The sequence below is a fragment of the Petaurus breviceps genome, unplaced genomic scaffold (genome assembly GCF_028583685.1).
Source record: "Petaurus breviceps papuanus isolate PSGF00001 unplaced genomic scaffold, PetGlider_PUasm1.0 90700, whole genome shotgun sequence".
NCBI classification, from domain to species: Eukaryota; Metazoa; Chordata; class Mammalia; order Diprotodontia; family Petauridae; genus Petaurus; species Petaurus breviceps.
The window spans coordinates 9,916,385-9,940,029 of NW_027187315.1; the positions used below are offsets into that span (position 1 = coordinate 9,916,385).

The following is a 23,645-nucleotide window of genomic DNA, read 5'->3' on the forward strand; positions in this document are numbered from 1 at the left end:
CAGAAGTGTGAAGGAAGGTTGACTACTGCTGATAGTAACTTCAAATCCCAACTAAAATCACATTTTCTACAGGAAGGCCTTCCCAATCCCTCTTAATTCTAGCACCTTTCTTTTTTAATTCCACTCCTCCTACCTACTTAACTTGTATATAGCTTGTTTGTATATTTTTGTTTGCTTGTTGTCCTCCCCCATTAGACTGTGAGATCCTACAAGGCTGGGGCTGTCTTTTGCCTCTTTTCTTGTATTTTCAGCATTTAGCTTGGTGCCTAGCACACCTAAGGAACTTAATAAATGTTTAATGACTTGACTGATTTGGGAATTGAGAAGGGGGTATAGACTACTTCTAGATTCACTACATACCAAAGCTTGTCCTTCTTAGGATTCAGGAGCCAGCTTGATTAAACAAAATCACCCACTGTTTTCTGACAAGTGATAATCTTAACCCACTGAATCAAATCTTCCTCCTGGGGAAAGATTTCAATCAAACATTAAATGAAGCATGTATTAAGTGACTACTACCATGTGCCAGGCATTATAGTAAAAATTCAAATACAAAGAATGAAAAAAATTCCTACTCTCAAGGAGCTAACAATCTAATAGAAAAGACAAGTACATATAAGCATATGCAGAATATAAAGAGAATAAAATACAAGGTAGCTAGGTTGGGCAGGCATTAGCATCTGGAAAGAGGAAGAAAGGCTTCCCAGGAGTGAGAATGGCTTAGGACTCCAAAGGAAAGTCATAAGTCAAACTATTCCTAAGCCCATACCCAATGAATCTAGATGGAATTTAGTTAGGCTAGATCCTTTCTTAAGTGAACAGTTCCCTGTCTTCTTCTTATTTTCTATCCCTATATTTAAAGACTTGAATTTCATGTGGATGCTCTATGAAAACACTCTAATATCACAGTTCTATATCCAACTTTAAACTGGACGACCTATAGGCATCCCAAACTCAACATGTCCAAATCTGAACTCATTATCCCCCACCTACCCCCCAATTAACTTTTCTTCACCATTTCTGCCAATGTTAAGTTGGAAATTTCAGTGTTATCCTTGACTCTTCCCTCTCCCTCATCCCACATCTCCAGTCAGCTGCCAAATCTTGGTATTTTTTTCCTATCTCTACAACATCTCTCACATCAATCTCCTCTTTACTCATACAATCACCTTCTCCCATAGTTCAGATCTTTGTCACCTTTCACTTGGGATTTTCGCAATTACATTCTAATTGATCTTGCTTCAAGTCTCCCAGCTGTCCTTTTACTCAGCTGCTAAAGCAATTTTCCTAATGCAGATGTGTGATAGACACCTCTCTCTCTCCCCCACCACTTAACTGACTCCAGTGTCTCCCTATTATTTCCAGGTTCAAATATAAAGTTCTCTGTTCAGCATTTAAGAATTCTTTTCTATCTGGTCCCTCCTTATGTCTAATGTGCTGTTCTACAGCAGTTTCAACTGTTTTATGGTGGTGTTCTTTCCATTTCTATTGTTATAATCATGTATATGTTTTTCTTCTTGGTTCTGCCTAGTTAATTTTACATCAGTTCATAGAAGTCTTCCCATGCTTCTCTGCATTCTTCATAAGAACCATTTCTTAAAGAAAAATGATATTCTTTACCAACCACAACTATCATTATCAACAACTAGAATTCATTTAAGTGGCTACTAAAGTCCAGGAACTAGAAATACAAAGATAAAAACGAAAAATCTTTGCCCTGAAGGAGCTTATATTCCATCTGGTGGGAAAGAAGTGAAAAATAGGTACATATACAGTCATATACAAAGTACACAGAAAGGAAAAGGGCTCAAGGATATCAGGAAAAGCTGTAAGGTGAGTTATGAAAGAAGCCAAGTCTTCTAAGAGACAGAGGTGAAGCAAGAACAGGCAGAGAGAGAAATGGGGGATGGATTTATCCTGACTGAGAGATAGGAAACAGGTCAGTTTAGTTTGGGGGGAGCAGAGACAGAGAGAGAGAGAGACAGACAGAGAGACTGTGAGAGTGTGTAATAATACTAGAAAGGTACGCTGGATGGAATGAGGCTGTGAAGGCCTTTAAATGCCAAATAAAGTAGTTTGTACTTGAGATTATAGAAAATAGGAAGCCACTGAAGCTTATTTATTTGGGTAGTGACCAAGACAGGTGTTTTAGAGAAATCACTGGTTCTTATGTGGAAACTGGGATTGGAGTGGGGAGGAACTAAGCAGAGACCAATTAAGTAGCTATTGCCAAGAGTCCAAGTGAGAAAAATGAAGACCTGAACTAGGGTGGTGACTGTGAGTGAAGAAAAGGCAAAAGATGGTAGAGATTTTGTAGAGGTAGAATTGCCAAAACATGGCACCCATGGATATGGGTGAAGAGTTAAGGATGTCACCAAGGTTATGAACCTGGGTGACGAGAAGACTAGGGAACATAAGGAAGTTTGGAAGAAGGACAAATTTAGCAGGGGGAAGGAAAGATAATGAGTTTTATTTTTGGACAGGTTGAGCCGGAAATGGTTATGGAAAATTCAGATCAAATGTCCAACAGACAACAGCTGGTTACTGATGTGGGGCTGGAGTACAGGAGAGCCACTAAGTCTAGATATATAGATTTCAGGGTCTATTACTAGAGATACTAAAGGAATCCTTCAGAATTGAGGCATCAACAAAAGAGAATATTTAAAGAAAGGGGGGCTTAGGACAGTGCCTTGGGGGTACAACCACCTTTAGGTAACATGCCATGGTTGACAGTGTAGTAAAGAAGACTGAGGAGAGGCCAAGAGATGAAGGAGAGGAGTGTCATGAAAACTCAGAGAGGAGAAAGGTAACTAATGTCAAATGCCATGAGAAATCAAGAAGAATAAAATTTGAGAAAAGGTCATGGGGTTACACTGCATCGTACCGTGTTTAGTCTTTCCTAATTGATAAACACTATTTCATTTCCAGGTCTTTGCTACCAAAAAGGCAGACGGTAGTTACTCTATATTGGCATGTAGAGGACCTTACTTTTGGTCATTCCTTGTGGTTACAGAGTTTACACTTAACATTTTTAAAACAATTCAACATGAAGGAGCAGTTAACTCTGAGGTGCCAAGACAAGGACTGCATAGTGACAACAGAATTGTCAGCAAGAATCCAGCATTTTCTTAAAACCTTCTAGAATGAAATCCAATAAAAAGCAATAGCTTTTTAATTAATGAAACCAACAGAAGGATATGCTCTATTTCCTTTGATTATTGATTTTAAAAAAATAGTAATACAGTTGCTCTTTTAAAAAAGATGGGTTTTCTCCAGAAAGGAAAAAAAAAAGCAGGAATGATAGCAAAGAAAAGGTTAGGTACCTGAATAAATTCTAGCCTCTATTAGCATAAGGGTAATCGAATGAAAACTGGGGTAAAAAAAGAACAGGGTTTATGAGTGAGGTTCTGTATTTCTGAACCTGTGTGAACTGATACAAAAGATGCTAAGTGAGACCTGGGAAACTCCAGAGTACCTATGAGACCACCCGTATGGGCTTTCATTCTTCATAATTTCACAACTACAGGGTGTTTCTTGGTGTGTAATTCAAGGATTAAAAACTTCCAAAGCCTAACACCTGTCACAGCTTCATCATTATGATCTGTTAGATTCTGAAGCAATATAATTTCTTCCACTGGAGATTATTAATTATAAAAAATGTCTTAAATGTTTCCTCTCTGGACACCATGGGGTTGGATTAATTAACCCCAGAAGGACTTGGGTTCTACAATTTGAGTTGGTATAATCATGAAATTTGATGGGAAAATGGCAAAAAAAATTGCCATAGGCTGCATGATCTGAAGTATCTTAATAGTGGCCTTAAGCAAAGACTCAAGTTTTAAAATGGTGATGAAAGTAGGCATCTCTATAGATTTGTTTCTCATTTTAATATAGGGCTAGGCAGGATTATTGTCGTTATACTAACATATACATGAGACTCTCTTTAAAGAAAGATATGTATTATACACCATTCAAAGAGTATTGTTTCTTGTCGGAAGGAAGGAAGGAAGGAAGGAAGGAAGGAAGGAAGGAAGGAAGGACGGAAGGAAGGAAGGAAGGAAGGAAGAAGGAAGGAAGGAAGGAAGGGAAGGAAGGAAGGAAGGGAAGGAAGAGAAGGTGAGAGAGAAAGGGGGAGAGGGAGAGAGAAGGAGAAAAAGAGAGAGAGAGAGAGAGAGAGAGAGAGAGAGAGAGAGAGAGAGAGAACAAATGAAATGAAACCCCAATTTCATTTGGAATTGTAAACATTTTTTCTTGCATATGAATCTTGACCTAAAAGATAGAACTTAAGTTCTAGATTTATAAGGGATGATTTCACTTATAAGCTTTCTTCCCTTCAAAGTAAAAAAAGAAAAATCAGAATAATTCTTAAGTTGGGAAATATCTCATACTTAACATGTTCAATACAGAACTTCATTAATCTTTGCCCACAAACTCACTTCTCTTCCTAACTTTTATTTCTAAGAAGAGCATCACCTCCTTCTAGTCACTAGGTTAACAACCTGGTATGAGGGGTTAGGGACATATCTTTATTCTCCTCATCTCCCAGTCTAATCAGTGGTCAACACTTATTGGTTCTATCTCTACAACACATCCTCTGCTCCCATCTCACGAATCACAGGGCTAGCCCCAGTGTTACAGAGGCCTTTGGAATTTGCTATCAGCATTTCAGTGATCACTTTGTGCTATGCATCGTGCTAGATATTATGGAAACAATGATAAAATATAACAGCCCCTGTCCTTGAGTATACATATACATATGTATACATTTATTGATCTATACATACACACATATACATAGACATAGACACACACATTTATATGTATACACATATATACACACAGAGTTCTAGTTACATATGCATATAAATACATAAACAAATTAATTTTAAGAGGTAGGTCCTGGTAGCTGGAGACAGAAGGATTGCCAGAGAACAGGAAAGGCCTTCTGTAGGAGGTGACACTTGAGCTGATCTTTGAAGGAAGCCAGGGATTCTGAGAAGCAGAAGTGAGGAGGCAGTAAATGCATTCCATGCATGGGGGACAGTCTATGGTAAGGCCCAGAGACAGGAGTCGCGGAATGTCAAATATATATATAGTATGTGTGGAAAAAAAAATAAAACAACCCTGCAGGAAATCTTGCCAGGACTATTCATAGGCTTAACAGAATCATAGATTTAGAGCTTGACATACACAGAGGTTAAATGAATTCCCAAGAAGCATATGGCTATTAAGTTTCAGGGGTGGGATCTGAACACAGGTCTTTCTGCCTGACTTTAGGGACACACACACACACATACACGGATGGTCCCTGCTCTCACAGAATTCCTAGTCTAACGGGGGAAATGACGTGCACACAACTACGCACAAGTAAAATAAAAATATATTCAAAAATCAGGAAGAATGTCAGGGGAACGGCACCAACCTGAAGGAGGACTGGGAAAAGCTTCTGGCAGAAGATGGGACATCAGCTGAGACTCAAACGGATGCCGGAGAGGAGGAGGGAGAATTCCAGGCATGGAAGACAGTGAAACTGCCCAGTCAGGAGATGAAATATTTTGTGAGAGGAACAGCAGGAAAGGCAGTGTCATTGGATCCCAGAGTTCGTAGAGGGGAGTTAAGTGTGAGACTACTGGAAAGGTAGGAAGGAGCCAGGCTATGAAGGGCTTTGTAGGCCAGACGGAGGACTGGTCCTGAAGATAACAGGGAGACACTAGAGCTTATTGAATGGGAGACATTTACTTTAGTGCATGGAAACAATTGGTCTCCTCTAATTCCAAAGTCCAATCAATAAACATTTACTGTGTAACTGCTATCTGTTGGGGGGGGGGGGGGGGATATAAGTGCTTGTGAGGGAGGGGAGGGAAGGGGAGAGGAAGAGGAGAAGGGAGAGGTGAAGCTGGGTAGTAGAGGGGGGAGCAGGAGGAGAGGAAGGAGACACACTCCATCATGTTTCTTTTCCAATCACCTATCACTGCCTAATTAGTCATTTCAATGTCTCCCCACTCTGCACAGCTACCAAACTGATCTCCCTAAAGAACAGGTCTGATCACGACCTCTCCCCAAAAAACTCTAGTAGTTTCCTATTTATGGCTCCAGGAGAAAATTTAAAATCCTTTTTTGACATTTAAAGCCCTCTATAATCTGACTCCAGCCCACCTTTCCAGACTTATTACACATTACTGCTCATCATTCATTCTGCTGTTTCAAAGCAGACCTGACCTACTTTTGTTTCTCCTATGTAATACCTAATAACTAAACATTTATATAGCCCTTGCTATGTGCCAGGCAACTTGTAAAGTGTTTTATAATCATTATCTCATTTGATCCTCACCACAACCCTGTGAAGTAGATGTTATTATCACCTTGATTTTACACACAAGAAAGCTGAGGCAAACAGAGGTTACGTGACTTGCCCAGGGTCACACAGCTAGTAAGCCTCAGAGGCTGAATTTGGATTCAGGTCTTCCTGACTCCAGGCTGGCCTGGTGCTCTGTGCACTATGGCGCCACCTACCTGCCCTGTATGGCATTTTACCTCCACTGGAGTCTGCACAGGCCAATGGGCTCCATGCCTGGAAGGTCCTCTGTCCTCACCTTGGTTTTAGGATCCCTCCCTAGGTCCCGTCAAAACTCAGCTCGAATGCCACAAAAGTCCCTTCCTGATCCCTCCAGCTGCCACTGCCTTACCCTTCCACCCCTACCCCCAATACAGTTAACCTGCATCGACTTCATCTATATTTTATACTTATGTATGCATACTGCTCCCAGTAGAATATAAACTTCCTGAGGTTGAGACTATCCCATTTTGGTCTAGCATCTAGCACATTGCCTGGCTTTATAAATATTTTGTTGACTGATTTTAGAGAGACATAATTTAGTCTTCCTACAAAAAGTGTTTCGATTAGAACTTTGCCTATCTGTTTATGTTAATACAAACTTAAAAATCAGATTTCACATGGGTTAACAAATTCTCTCTCTCTCTCTCTCTCTCTCTCTCTCTCTCTCTTTTTTAAAATCTAGACCTATGATTTCATCTTCAGGGAGCTCAGAGTGGAAATTCCCCCTACAAATACAAACAGGCAATGGAGAAGTGCCTGAGAGGTTAGGCAATTAGCCCCAGGTCAGTCACAGAACCAGTATGTGTCAGAGAGGAGACTGGAAATGTTTTAGATCATCCTGGTTTAGAAGCCAGCCCTTCATCTACTACCCCAAGCTCACTCTCTGTCCTGATTTTATCATAAAATTAATTTTTGTCTGAATGACTGTTTTTCTCTTTTTAAAAATAAATGTATTTTTTAAAATATTTTTAACATTCCTTTAAAAATTTGAGTTCCAAATTCTCTCTTCCTCTAGTCCTTCCCCTACCCAACTAAGAAGGCAAGAAATATGACATCAATTATACATGTGAAATCATGCAAACCATATTTCCATATGGTCCAAATGACTGGAAAACAGACACTAAGTGCTATTGAAAACTGCTCTACTAATATTTTCCCCCAATTTAAATTTATACTAGTTTTGCCTCATAGATATATTTAGATGCAGTCACAATCTTTCATATTGTTCAATTGTTTCAGTTGTGTTATGACTCTTAGTCTCATTTGGGGTTTTGTTGTTGTTTCTTTAAGCAAAGATACTGAAGTAGTTTGCCACTTCCTTTTTCAGAACATTTTTACAGACAAGGAAACTGAGGCAAACAGGGTTCTATAACTGACCCAGGCTCACAAAGCTATTAAGTGAGGCCAGACTGGAACTCTGTAAGATGAGTTTTCCTGACCCCAGGCCCTGGTATGCTATACCCTGTACCACCTAGCTGCCCTGGCTACCATCTTGTTAGTGTGCTAAGAATGACATAATTCTTAGACCTTCAATTGTTTTACTCTGAATGTATGATCTTTGTCTAAGATCAAGGAATTGAAGCATTATTAGAAAAACTGAATTGCATCTCTAGAGGTACCCTCGCGTCAACAACGGAAATCCTCCAAGTTATTGGAGTAAATAGACTATGGAGGATGGAAGGTAAGGCTCCAACAAGAATGACAGAGGATGAGATTCTGCCCAACCACTTCGAAAAAAGGGATATGAATATTAGTCAGTAGTACTGAGTACTGACAACCAATATGTGTATATATATATATATATATATATATATTGTTGTTGTTAAAGGAGAGTACTAATCCGTCTTGCAATCCTTTCTCCAGTTTCTTTCTTGGACCAGATTAAACGAAAAACTCTTCAAAGAAAAGCAGAAATTCACAGTCTTTCAAAATGGCCAAGCCTTTCGATGAACAAATATGAGCAAGTGATTTGCATTCTGGACGTGAAGGTTCCTCAATAGAGCTTTGATAATGAAATTTCCCAAACTAGTCATTCACCCCAGAAGAAAAGCAGCCATTCTTCTGCCTTCATTCCTTCCTCTTTAATCAAATTTTTTTAATACCCTCTCATAAATGTTAGCAGTTCTCTCCTGTTTCTTCATACCATACATGTATAGATATGAGTTCCATTATGATCCTGGGACCCAGATGAGGCTATTGGGGGTGGGAACTGTATTCAATGAGTTCAGTGCTGCCTAGTGAGTACATGCATGGATACATTCCATAACCTGCACACACTACTGCTCACCCAGGTACTAAAATTGAGATGGTAATTTTTATGTAGCTGAGGTGAGTGGGCAACCTGCTGTTAAAATTTTTTTAAAGTCCAAAGCAGGGGTGGTTAGGTGGTGCAGTGAATAGAGCACTGGCCTTGGAGTCAGGGGGACCTTAGTTCAAATCCGGCCTCAGACACTTGACACTTACTTGCTGTGTGACATTGGGCAAGTCACTCAACCCCAACTGCCTTGCTTTTCCCCCTCCAAAAAATAAAATAAAGTCCAAAGCAGTGAATAGAGCTTTTTCGAATTTACTATCTTATTTTAAACTTAAGTAGAAGCTCTTCAAATTACAATTAATACCTAAGCATATGATGAATTTAGTGTAACTGTAATATAACAGGAGCTAAAAATCCACTACTGAGAATGATCTCCTTAAGAGGATATGTTTAAAGTAAATGAAGAAAAATATTTCTTTAGAAAATTCTAAGACAGGGGAAAAATCATTTGAGGCTACAATCTTTAAATATTACAAAATGCTGTAGTAATAGGTCATGTATTTCATAATGTTACATACATGTTCTGGGAATCTAGTTTAACTAGTTATTAGAGTATATCTGACATTTATTAAACACTGAAAATAAGAAAAAATAGATGCTTTTAAAACGCCTCCTCTCATAAATCTTCAAATTTTTAAAAGTACATGATCATATGAGCAATCTAGGGTATTGGTTAAGTAGCTCATTAACTGTAAAGCCTTGTATCACAACCACTGGAAAGGTTTTCACTTTACTTTAATATAATAAATAAATTGAGAGAGATATTACTGATGCAAAAGGGTTTCAAAGTACCTGAGGTCGAATAGAAAGGAAAATAATTTAGGGAAAAGAAAGCAACTATGATAATATGAAAAAAAAACTTCTGAAAAGAAAAAATAAGATAAGCTTTTTGGGATATCTCTGATTTCAAAATTCTCATGATCTATTCCTTCATATGACAGCAGCCCACTTTTGTATATCACTTCAAGGTTTACAAACTGCTTTTTTCCCTTAACAATTCTGTAATATAGGTAAAACACGGGCATGTTTATGTCCATTTCACAAATTATAGGAAACTGATATCACAAGACAAAGGCTTACCCACCCACAGTACCATAGGTAATAAGTGATTAGAAGTGGGATTTCTCCTGACTCCAAGTTCAATGATCTTTCCCCTTTATAACACATGGCTAACTGCTTCATAAAACTATATAAATACAACAGTCTCTTTCTACTTTCACACAAATAAATATTAAGTTAATAAAATCTGATTTGTCCTTAAGACCTGCTTATAAGAACAATTACAAATTTCATTTCTCTCTTGCTTGCTTGAACACACAAGAAAGTTTCAAGAGGGAAACAAAAAAGATCATAGGAGAAGTATAATAATGATAAACTCAAGCAGTAAAAGTGTAAATAAAAAATTGGAAGCTAACCAAAAGTGGTTCTAAACCAGCTAAACATTAACTTCAGATTGCTTACAGTTAGTCTGGCATGTGATACAATACATGCCTCAGAACTATAGATTCATGGGAGCTTAGAGCTCAAAAACCAAGTTTTCAAATTCTTCAGTAGGTTAGAAGCATTCCTTTGACATATTTCTGCACCAGTCTTAATTTGAGTTCACAAGCTGTAATACGATACAGTAATGATTATAAATGGATTTCTTCTAAAAGGCTTCTTTTATTCTTGATGTATAATAAAGGCTTAATCTCAATGTAAAGAATATACCAAATTTAGAACTTTTAAAAATAATTTTGTTTCTCGTACACTGAATTGTCAAGTTACGAGAAGAGAATTACTGACAGGGTGGATGTTCAGGGCAAGCACTGGAAAGCTTTGTGTCTGTCCCCCAAATAATTTTCAAGCCAAAAATTCCTGTGATGGGTTTTCTCCTTTGCCTTAAGGTATTTTCTACAGAAACCTTGCCCCTCAAATGCCAGTGTCTCATCTAAAGAGGGAGAGATACATTAATTCACTAACACAAATAGTTCTAGAGTACAATCGTTTTATCGATTTTCTAGAAGAGCATGGATAGGTGGGTGGGTGGGTGGGGTTGTACAAAGATAGAAGAGAAAATTTATAATTTCAGGTAGGAGAAGATAAGGAAAAAAGGAAGGGAAGCTGGTGAATGGTGAATGGATCTGAACAAGAATGTTCTGTTTGGTTACTCAAAATAATCAATGGAATATCTGAGGGTCCTTGTTACTTAAGGGTGATTGTCACTGGGTACCCAGAATTGGAGAAAGCGAGGAAAACAAGAGGAGTGAAGGAGGCACAGTGGATACAGTACTGGGACTTGAAGTCAGGAAGGCATGAGAGTTGCAGTCTGGTGTCAGATGCTTCTTGCTGTGTGACCCTGAGCAAGGCATTTCATCCAGCTGAAAAATGGGAATAATGATAGCCCCCATAGGGTTGTTGTGAGGATCAAATGAGATAATATTTGTAAATCACTTTATGAACCTTAAAGTGTCAAATAAATTCTAGCTATTATTATTACTGATTTATTTCAACCAAGTTATACAGTTGAAAGTACAATGGAATTGTTGCACTTTAAAGGACCTAGGTTTGAATCTGACAGCTAATTTACTTGTTATGTGATCTTGACTGGGGCTTCAGTTTTCTCATCTCTAACAGGTAAGAGTTGGAAGTAGAAAGGTCCTTTCTAGCTCAAAATCTTATGATCTTAAAAACTTGTGTATTCATGTGAGTAAAGATAGAATTCTAATTATACTAATGATATAGTATACTCAAATTTCTACTCAAAAGAAGGGAAAAAGTTTAAAGGAACAATTAATGATACATACCATTTATGGAAAAGCAATTAATCTTGAAGTATCAAAATGGTGTAGCAGATAGAGCACTGGACTGGGGAGCCAGGAAAACCTGAGTTCCAATCCTGCCTCCAAAACTCACTAGCTGAGTGACCCTGGTCAAGTCACTTACTCTCTTTCCATTTGTTTCCTCATTTGTAAAATGAGGACAATAACAGCACCTACCTCACAGGGTAATTGTGAGGGTCAAATGTGATAACATATAGCACTTTGCAAACCTTAAGGAACTACACAGATGTTAATTATTAGTTGTTCTCCCAGCCAAAGTGGGCATTCTGTTAAATACACAAAATGGTGCCCCTTACAATCTTGTCACTTTAGTTTTGATACTTTATACTTTACTCCAGCTAGCAATTAATCACACTTTCAAAATGATTATTTGTTAAAACAATAGCACATAGAATATTCTATCCAAATTCAACTAGACTTTGAATGCTCTAAATAAGACCATCTTCATTGATTGTGTAATCATATGGAACTCCTTCTATTCTTCTTAGTTTCAGGGACAGCTTTATATAGCACACCTGCATGTATCATAAAGTTTATTTGGGAATGCTTTGTCTTCATCAGCATTAAAGGAAAACAGAAAATACTGTTCCTGAAATACCAAACTCAGTTCATCACTGTCAACATTTGCCATGCTCTAATATGAGATGACAAATGATACATCTTTACAATGTATTTAAATTATATTCAAAAGCTTGGAGTACAAAAAGTGAGAAGTTGGGAAATAAATAAGAAACTGGTAGATTCAGAATTACTGATACAGGTATGTACAATTCACATAGGTATATTTACAGGTATTTTCTTAATCAAAAGTTGGTTTGACAAACCATCATCTTACCAGAGGATAAATATTTATAGCCTAAAACATGGGTATTCATTTCTCCCAAATACTCTGAAAATAGAAGCATTTCCTTTCAGCTAGGATGTTACAAAGAAGTTAACTTTAGAGCCCGGAGGCATAAAGATGACCCTGATTTTTCAAAGGTTGTGACAATACAATTCAATCTCTGGGAAAGCTTTGATTTCAAGTAGGGAGGGACCCTGTGAAGGAGACCAGCCTGGTTAAGGTCAAGGTTGGCCACAGGGTAATGGATGTAACTCAAGAAGACCTACTACTAAGCTGAAAATATGGACTGATGAAGGGAGTCACTACATCTGCGAAATTAGGATTTTTGAAAAGTACTGAAGAACTTTCCAAGAGGAAAATACGGTCTACTAAGAAAATGCATGTTTTTAAATGATTCAAATATTTTACAAAGTTTTCTTTCCAAGAATATACTTGCATTTTAGATCCCCCACCCCTAAGCCCTCTTGAAAAAAGCTACAATTTGCTTCATCTTTAAATTTATACATGGCTGCTAAATGATTTGTTATAAAACTTCTCTGTGGCTCAATTTCCTTATATGTAAAAAAAGGAAAAAATTTTTTTTGGCTCTTGTGCCTTTTCAAAGAGACAAATAAAATTCATAAAGCACTTTGCAAGTATGAAACTCCATTTACAAGATTTCAGAAAGTAACAGAAGTGACTCAAATGTGATTCTATTCTGATTCCTGATTTTATTCACTTTTTCAAAGAATAAACATCATCTTCAGCTGTTAGGCTTTCAGAAATCATGTTGCAAAAACTTCAGACCCTAAAATCAATTTTAAAAAAGCAAACTTTAAGTAGTGAAACATTACTAAATTGTAAGAAACAACAACTATGAAGAATTCAGAGATGCCTGGGAAAGCTTACATCAACTGATGCAGGATAAAGAAAGCAGAACCAGGAAAAAACAACATGCAACAATTAAAATTATGTATGATGGAGGCTAAGTAGCCCAATGCATAGAGAGCACAGGGTCCAGAGTTGGGAAGACCAGTGTTCAAATCCAGCCTCAGATACTACTTATGTGACTCTGAGGCAAGTAATTTAACCTTGTTTGCCTTAGTTTCCTCATCTGTAAAATAAGGTGGAGAAGGAAATGGCAAACTACTTCAGCACCTTTGCCAAGAAAACCCCAAATGAGATACATAAAGTCAGACACACCTGAACAATAACAAACAGCAAAGAAATACAAAAGTCTATGTAATTATGGTGACGAAGCTTAGTTCTAGAGAAGAGTTGAAAAAATGTTCCTCCCTCCTTACATGGAAGAGTCAGTAGACTGTGGTGCTGACTGTGGCATCTACTGTCATATGTGGTCACTGTATTGATCACTATTGCTGAACTACCTCCCCACCTCCACCCCCAAACCCCGTTAATCTTTTTTACAATAAATAGTTCATTGCGCAGGGATGTATTCTGAAAAGAATGTGACGTAAAAACAAAAAAATCAATAAGGATACGATATGTACAAAGCAATCTTCCATAGTCTAATAGCTAATTATTATAGATTTTAAGCTCAATTTAAATCCTCACGAATAGCATACTGAAATAAAATTCATTAATTTGGTTTGCAATAATGAAATACCTCCACTAGATGGCATCCTATCAGTTTAGATTTAAATAAACACTGTATTTTGACTCTATTAACCTCTTCATGTAATGAGTTCCATGAGCTTACCACCCACTGTATAAAGTTATCAGACCCATTTGTGCATGATTTGCTTAATAAAGCTTTGCTGTCTCTAATCATACCCTTTTACAGACTTTGATCATATTCCCCCCTTGTACTTTCATCTCTTCAGGAAGAAAAGTATCATAAAAAAAAACCTTTCTTCTTTTCTTCATCATTTTAGTTACCCTTATCTGGACACCTCCCCTCCCCTCTTAACCAGGTCTATCTTATTTTTTCTAATTCTTTTAAGGGTCAGAATGATATGCATCATTATAGGTATAGATGAAATGATTTGTACAGAGATAAAATCTACTTTTTTTTTTTTAATATTTTCCCTTGCTGACTTCCAGGATTTTGTTGCCATTTTTCACAGGAACAGAACCTTGAATTATCTGCAACTACTACAACCTTTTCTTAGGTCAAAGAAAATAGCCCAGTCCGTTTGTATTTATTTTCCTGCCTAATTGTTATTCTATCACATTAAAGCTTATATACCACTTTTCTTCTCACCATTCATACAAACTCCTGAGATACTTTTGCCATTTAATCTTTTCATCTTGGCATCTTACTACTGCAATACAAAGAAGGGCTGTCCTGAAGTTTAGCATTAAAATTCTATTATATACATGTCAGGAAAAAGGGACATAGGAAGTTAGTCAGAATACACATACACACACAGAGCCATCTACATATTGTATATGATATCTGTGTGTATTTATCTATGTATACATATAAATTTTTAAAGTTTCACTGAAATCAGTGTTAGAATAGATACAACACAGATGTGTAAAAGTGCTGTTATATATAATAGCTAATTAAGACAAGTTAGGATGTATGCTGTTTACTAGATTAAAAATAAACCATTCATTTCTGAGTTTAATGAAATGAATTCACTGTTCTAATGATATTCTAAAGCATAAATGAGGCTCCAAATTTTATAGAGCTGCTGATATTCATAGAATTTAAAAATTAACTGGAAGTAATAAGATTCTCTGTAAAATAATGAATGCTTATACATGTGACTGTGCTCAAAACTATGAGACAGAACCAGAAGAAATGGAAGTCTAGAATAAAGTATAATATATGTGTGTTTGTACTGACCACAGACATACACACACCCACTCTTGACCACCCTCTTCAAAACACTTTTTATCATGCCCTACAAAAAAATGAAACAGAAAGACTAACCTATGCTGGATTTTAAAATGTTTTCCTTTCAAAAATGCTCACTGGTTCCAAGGAACAGAAATAAAGCAAACTTTCCCTATAAAGTACATGGGGAATCAACTAATATAGACTGATTTCCTAGCAGTATAATATCTGAATTTCTAAACATTTATTATAAAATAATTCTATTATTTTTTCTCATAGAATCTCTAAATCAAGTCATAGATGAGGCAAATCCTTTACTCTTAGAAATTTAAAATCAATTGTATGTTTTCTATGTTGAAATTCAATATGAACACAATCTCAAAATTATTGCTTTCCCTAAGGATTTCATAAGTTTTAAAATACTTAAATTTTCAATTTAGGTAAAATTGATTTCCATGGTACATGTGGATTTAACTAAAATTTTATCTTATTCAATTAGATGCTCAATATTAATGAATATCTTAAAACTTTCCTGATTCAGACCATTTTAAGTAAAGTTATTTTGAGCATAGGAGTTCAGTTGAACAAGCATTTATTAATCACCTACTGTGTACATGGCACTGTGATAAGGAAAAACATTCTTTTAATCATGATATAATGCAGATAAAATACTTTAAAGTTTAGTTAAATTATATGTTGTCCTCACAATTGACAAAGACTATTTCTCTAGAAAATTTAAAATCCAAATCCTGTAAATGGTTTTCCCATCTACTTACTTTCCAGGTAATCTAACAGCAAAAAAATTACTTAACCAAGCTTTTATATGATGAATTAGACTAACTGTAGGTTTGCAACTGAGTATCTTGTAAGCCGATGTTCTAACTTTAAAAAACCATAATTAACAGGAACCCAACTTTCTAGAATTCTTAATGATTAGGAGAGATGGGAGGAAATTAGCATATGAATTTTAGAAAAGCCAAATCATCTTTTAAAAAGTTCATACCAGATAATTTAGCAATAAATGAAATCCCAGGGAATGCTCTGACTTTGGTATAATCTCAGATATTCATAGCAGATACCCCAAAGTACTACAAGATGCTGAACAAGAAAAATTTCTCCTCTGTAAGCTATTCTTACTAAGACAGGAAAATGTATTTATTAATCATTTTAGATTTCCTACAATAAGGATTTTCTACTTAAGAGAAAATTCTATCAAGAGAATATTTCTTCCTTGAGTACTCCTGGTAAATTAAGTCTTGTAAGCATACCACACAGTAACTAATTGAAAATGAGACTATCTGGACTTCTAGACTGTTGGTTAATTCTTACAATTCTTTGTCTTGCTTAAGATATAATACACATACAAAAAAAATCTGCTTCACACAAACCTTTCAAATTCCCAATTCTCACACAAAATGCTATGCTTTTTAAGAAATGAATTCATTAATCATGTTTACTTCTGTCCTCCAACACAATTTCTTCACTACAAAACCCTACAAGCAAGCACATTTGCTAAGAATTCCCCTTAGGATTAAAGTAGAAAAGAAATAAATATAGAACAACTTTACCAGATTACAGGTAGAGGCATTATCAGGAGAATAAACTAATTTTATTTCTAAATATCCCTTGAGGAATCTTCAGCTCTCTAAAGAACTGAGCTGGTAAGCTAACCTTTAAATAACTCTCATTCTACTTATATCCTTCTAAATTCACCATTGTTACTCATAGTCAGTTCACTGCTATTAGTCAGCTCATTTACCCTTAGTCACAAAATTTATCATACTACCCAAGGCTCCTTTTTTTTTTCTTCTGTTTTTCCTCTCCTTGGGTATTCTGTAATGTTTAAATAGATGAGTAACTACACTCAAGAATTTTTTGCTTGTTTGTTTGTTTAAATAATGACCACATCCCCAATCAGTACATTTAATACAGTTCTTCATAGTGATATCCTTTTCTATCAGATAACGGTATACTTTTGGATAGAGTCAAATCCAATCAAATATATTTTAATTAATCATTGGTATTTATGTGTAATTTACATAATAACCTTCAAAACCAATTACTCCTTTATTCAAAAAAAATGGGACTAAAACAAATTCCCTTGAGGTTCATACTTTGGAAATGTCCTGAAAGCCTACATTTTCTGTTCATCATAAATAGGCACTAGGAAAGAATCAAATACCCAAGAATGAGCGGGAACTCAGAATATCATCTAATGATTCAAAACCCCCATAATTTTGGTCCAAGCAACCCTGTGTACTGTTGTGTTATGTAAGTATTATGTATACAAGTATACATACGCACAGGCATATACACAATACACACATATACATGTGTGTTGTGTATGTACATATGTACAGATATAAGACTTAATTTTAATACAAACTTTTTAGTATAAAATTTTTAAAAATCACAAGTAAAACCCATAAATTGCATTTACATTTTTTAATTCAATTACAGTTAGTGCATGCATTATTATGATCCTGGTATCTTTACTTGGCATAACTTCATAAACCTTCCTATATCATATGTCATTCTCATTGTTGCAATTTGACACACAATAACATTTCATTTCATCCACATGCCACAATTTTCCAGTCATTCAACAATCAAGAGATCCACAAAAAATGAATATAGTTTGGGTTTTTGTTTTTGGTATTATAATTTTGGCATACATTTTTTTTTTCCCCAGATAGGTCTCCCTCTCCTTCATTAAGCTTATTAGTGCATAATCCTAACAGTGGTCTAAAAGGCCAGGAATGGTTTATACCTCTGATTGTATATTGTCACATGGTTTCCAAAGATTATGCCAAAGCAGCATAATAAAATATTTGTTTCTCCTCAGCCCCACCAACAGTGAATGTGATCACTTTTAACTATCTTCTCCAATTTAATAGGCATAAAGCGGCATATTTCAGAGTCCAAAATACTTTTCCAATGTTACTTGCCACACTGCTCCATTCTAGTCAAAGTGGATACTCACTGTCCTATATGAGTCATTCTACTTGACTGGAATGCTTTCTTCCTTCTTTGCCTATGCAAAGCCTGCCCTACTTAACATAGATCAAGTCTCCCCTACACCTCAAAGACTTTACTTATTATCTTAATCACAGTAATTTTGCCATTTAAAAAAATTCATCTAGTCTCTGTCATCTTGAGGAGCAAGTACATGAACATATGTAGGCATATACAAAGTAGATGCAAGATCATTTTGGAGAAAAGGCACTAATAATAGCTAATAATAATAACTAACATTTAAATAATGCTAACCATGTGTCAGACGCTATGTGCCAAGTGCTTTACAATCCTTACAATCAGGGGGGTCAGGAAAAGCTTCAAAGAAGGTGGCACTTGAGAAGACCCTACCTAGTCATATCTTGCCTCCTGATTTCTTTGCACTGTTATTTGAATTTTTTAATTTTTTCTACCTAATGGTCCCAATCATATTATAAACTCCCTGAGTAGCAGGACTATCTCTTATAGTTCTTACACTGGATTATACATACACAGATACATACACACATGTATATGTACAAGCATGTATAGGTGTATACATATATACACACATAAAATACCTAAGCTCATATGTAAAATAAGCCCTGCATTTTAATTGTCTTAATTGTCACAAAAGTTTTACCGTTTGTCATTAAGTTCAGTTTATTGCATTACTTAAGTATAGGGGTAAATCATATATGAATATGACATTTTTAAGTATGCATACCCACCATCAGATGCTCAAGAAAAGATTTATGCCTTTTTGAGACCTAAACTGAATGACCTTCCAGAACTAACCTGGCTTTTATGTCTGTGTGTGCATACATACACATCCACACTTATATTTGTGTGTATACACATGTACACAAAGATGTTTATATGTGTATATGCATATATATAACATATATATGTACATACACACATACAAACTCATCAAAACCAGGTTAGTTCTGGAAAGTCATTCAATTTGGGTAGGATGTGCATACTTAAAATTATTATGAATGTCTTATTCCTACGTGATCTACCAATATCCTAAAGTAATGTAAAAAATGAAACAGTAAATAATACAACTTTTGTAGCGTTTAGACAATTAGAATACAGGATGTATTTTTTGTTTGGTTGGTTGGTCTTTGGCTGACTGGTCTTACAGAAAGAGTGGCACTCAAAATTCTGATACATGACTGTTTAAAAAAGTTATATTGGCCAAGAGGAAGGGATGGGTTAAACTCTCTACTCCAAAAGCATTCCTTCTTGGGACAAAATGTGCATCAACAAAGTAGCTCAGCTTTGTTCCTACCTGGGTCCCGGAGTTACCTTCCCAGTGGGCTGAATGATTAGTCATCAGCTGATCACCTGACTGCTGCTTGGGGGGGTTTGGGGAGGGGGGCAAGAATCAGCTGACCGCCCTTGCTAGTTGGCTTCTGCTTAACTGCTCGTCTCCATAGCATTTTGTCATGTGAGCCAGTACAGAACCAGCTGTCATTGCTTGAGAAAGAGGGAAATGGGCCCCTTGGTTCCCACCCCCTTCCTTCGTTCTCTTCTCCATGCTTTGACTCACAGAAAGGCAGGGCTGGGGTCTCCCAGGAGGAGCCACATTCCACAACATGCAAGCATTTCCCCCTTGCATCTTCAGGTTTCTCAACTAGCAGCCTGGGTAGTCCTTTTTTTTTCAAATGCTTTATTAACTTCTGATTTACATCATTCATTTCCACCAGATTTTGAGTTACAAATTTTCTCCCCGTTTTTCCTCTACGCACTGCCCCAAAATAGCAGTCCCACAGGATATCCCCTCCTCCAATCTGCTCTCTCCCATATTTTCTCCCATACCCCTTTCAACTTTTCCAGTGGATCTCTATGCCCCAGTGCACCGCTGTATATCTTATTTCCCAATTACATGTAAAATAGTATTAATAATAGTATATATATATATATATATACACACATATATATGTGTATATATATATATATGTATTTGAGTATTTTATTTTAAAACTTTGAATTCCAGATTCATTCCCTTCCTCCCTTGTCACCCACCCTTACTGGAAGATACGCAGTTCGGTATAGGTTGGACATGTGTGGCTAATGCAAAACAATAACATAGTAGATATATTGTAAAAGACTGACTATATTTCCCTCCCTCCTATCCCACCTCCCACTTGTTCTATTCTCTACTTTGATCCCGTCCCTTTTCAAAAGTGGGTGCTTCCAAATTCCTTACCCCCCCCAGCCTGCCCTCCCTTCCATCATCTCCCTCTCATCCCCTTCCCCCTACTCTCCTGTAGGGTGAGAAACCCTATTTAGTGTGTATTTCTTTCCCTCCCCGAGCCAAATTCAGTGAGAATAAGGTTAACCCATTCCCTTTTGCCTTCCTATTCTTCCACTCCATTGTAACCATTTCCCCTTGCCTCTTCTATATGAGATGGGGGTCTCTCCCCATCTCCTCTCATATTCCTCTCTCACCTCTTAATTTCACCTTTTAAGTATCATCGCTTCCTATTAAATTGGTCCTGTGCCCTCTATGTATACCTGTACACATATATACATACATTCACATATGTATTCATACACCCTATACCCTTCTATATAAATATATATATATATATGTGTGTATATATGTGTGTGTGTGTGTGTGTGTGTATGTATTTCTATTCCCTTTAACTACTGAGAAAAGTTTCGTAAGTTACAATTATTGTTTTTCCATCTGGGCAGCCATTTCAAGCTGCTTTCCTCCCCTCTGTGTCCCTTTCTCAACAATAGCACCCCTTCCCTCCTCCCCACGCTGTCCTCCTCTCTCCTACCCCATCTCTCCTTTCCTTAAGAAATCAAAGGAAAAATCAGGAGACAGGGGTGGGGGAAGCCTTCCACAACTTTCAGTCAGCCCTGGCAGGCTATGAGGCATTTTCAGTCACAGAGCACAAAATGCATTAGTCAGAGTTGAGAGACCACACACTTTGTACCACTACCCAAGGCTCCCAGAGAACATGGTCCAACCGAAGACGAGAGAGGAAAGGAAAAGGGGGAGGGGGGGAGAGGGAGAAGAGGCGCTTCTATCATGGCTCTAACTTGTCACCTTTCCCTAAAAAAATAAACAATGTTAATCCACAGAAGGAATGCCTAAAAAGGTTTCTACAAGCTCTTAATGACTGAGTAACCATCAAAATCCAAGCATGCCTTTAAGTAGTAAGGTGGTCTCGAAGGAGAGACTGCCTGTCCACAGTATAAGTCAGCCCAAGAACTTCGAGGCATTATCTAAATCAGAACTATATCCCTTATGGTTTGTTCATAGTAAACTGAAGCCCAGAAGAAGAAAAAAAAAAAGTGAAAGTCATTCCACATGATTCAAATTCTCCCAAACCACATTTTCTTTCCATTCTAACCTTCGTTCTTGTTCTTTGGCAACTTCCTGTCTCTCAACAACTAAATCCAGACCAAGGAACTTCCTTCTGGTTGTTTTTCCTGTTTAAGTCTAAGCAGCATCAATCAATTCTGCCTTCACGTTGAAATCCATCAGATTTCTGAAGGCAACAAGAAAACCCCCCATGTGAAACTCCTTATCCAGACGAGCTAATCATTCATCCATCTGTTCACAGCTCCAACTCCCTCCTTCTCCACCCCTTTCCCCCTTATCTATAGCTTCAAAGCTTTTATTTTAGCAGCACATACCAGTTCGGAAGGAAATGCCACTTTTTATCATGCTCTTCAGAAAGTACTGGAGCACATGCTGTTGTCCATTCACAACAGAAGCACACAGAGCTCCCACCAGACCATAGTTCTAAATTCCCTACAGTCCCTAACCCACCCTTGTCTTACTGACTGTAATTCAGTGAGCAGGGGGAATATGAAGGGGTGGGGGTGAAAGGGGAGGGGGGTGTGCAAACCTAAACCATTTACACTGGAATTTTCAGTTGAGGAAAGTCCATGCTTTGAGTATGAAAGTCTGATATTAGATATCACAAAGAAACCTTTATTTCTGAGGGTACATGACTCAGAATTGATTTTTTTCTATGTTCTTCGTGGTTTGGTGGTATTGTATCTTTAAAAAAAACAAACTTTTTTTAGTACAATTTTTTTTTCTATCATACTAGGTCTGTCTTTCAACATTTTCTATAAATAAAATTTCAGAACGCTTGGGTTGGCACTGTTTAAAGGTACAATTTTACACACAGAAAATAAAAATCCTAAAACTATAAGGTTGTGTTTCAAAAATGATCCAAGAACAGCAAAAGGCATTTTAAAATGTTATTTAGAACTAGATTCTCCCTCTCAAGCATGGCATACTTAGTAACCCTTATGACTATTATGCTAAACTGGATCCCCACACAAATGATGGCTGCTAACATGTTGTCCTTTAGCGAAGGAAGGCTATATCACAAGACAGTAAGAGATTGAACACAGTCCCCCCATTATAACAAAAGCAGCAAAATGAATAATTCATGTGCAGAGGGAGTGTACTAGCATTACAAGACCTATTTTATGAATGGTCCTTGCTCCGGACCTCTCTCCTTTCCTTCTTCTAAATACAGAACTATTCTCCATTTCTCTGAAATTGCACTTTAGTAAAGGTGAGACATAAAACATGTAAGAAAATCAATTACTCAAGCAGGTAGAAAAAGAAAACACAGAAAAGCTTTTTTAATCAGTCAGATTTCCTTCTAATAAAGGATAAACTTTTAGGCAATATATATGTAACTTTTAAAAAAGTACAAGTTATACTCAGTTTTCCACCTCAAGAATTATTATAGAAGGGGATGGTGGAACTGCAATGCCCAAGTCTATTTCCTCTGAAAACATAGGCATAATGAAATCTCTATTTGAAATATCTTGGCCTTAGAGCTAAAACTCATGAAGTTGATTTTCAAAAGTGTCACATGGCTTCTTGGCATTCGATAATTTAGATTATGCAGATGAGCTGTGGTTCCCAGTATGATTTTCCTAAATGCATTCAGGTGTATGAAACTGCTAGCCCAGTGACAAGTATATTTGCATAGTGTTTCCATGTAACTTGCATACTCCTACACAGACTACCGTCTGTTCAAAAGCAACTGTCAAGCTAAAAAAGTTTGTCACTGAAACCCAAATGAATGACATTCCTTGGTTTTTCTTTCTCCTACTCCTTTACTCAATTCAGCCTCACCTAGCTACCCCCTAGTCACCCCAAATCTGTATAACTTTGGGGTTTACCCTGTGATGCATGGCAGCACATGTAGGAATATATCTTTAATACATGTATGAATAGTGTGGGAACTATGGAAAAATGAGGCATGTTTCAAAATGTATATACTGCACAGAAGTCTAAGGAAAATGGCTAGTGTTGCTGGTTAGGCCTTCCAAACAGACCCCTCCCCTGTGTTGAGCATACCCAGTCACCTGGATCATATCTTGGGGACTTGTAAAGGGTTGATTTTCTTTTAATTTATTCTAATTAATCTTAAGTGCTCAGTCCCTGTTGGGACTGTCATCACATATTTCAGAAATATTCTATTGTTGTCCAGTTGTTTCAGCTGTGTCTGACTCTTGGTGACTCCATTTGAGGCTTTCCTCAAAATCTC

The 23,645-nt window shown here is 36.9% G+C and overlaps 1 long non-coding RNA gene across 6 annotated transcripts in view; it reads right to left on the bottom strand.

The window, feature by feature from the left end:
- The window catches only part of LOC138144450 (uncharacterized), a 186,934-nt gene that overhangs the window by 86,075 nt on the left and 77,214 nt on the right, over positions 1-23,645 (bottom strand). The window contains exon 4 of one of the 6 annotated variants that reach the window (XR_011163963.1): positions 361-464. The exons of the other annotated variants lie outside the window; for them this stretch is intronic. This is a non-coding gene — a long non-coding RNA (uncharacterized lncRNA). The remainder of the gene's footprint in view (positions 1-360; positions 465-23,645) is intronic. 6 annotated transcript variants of the gene reach the window in all.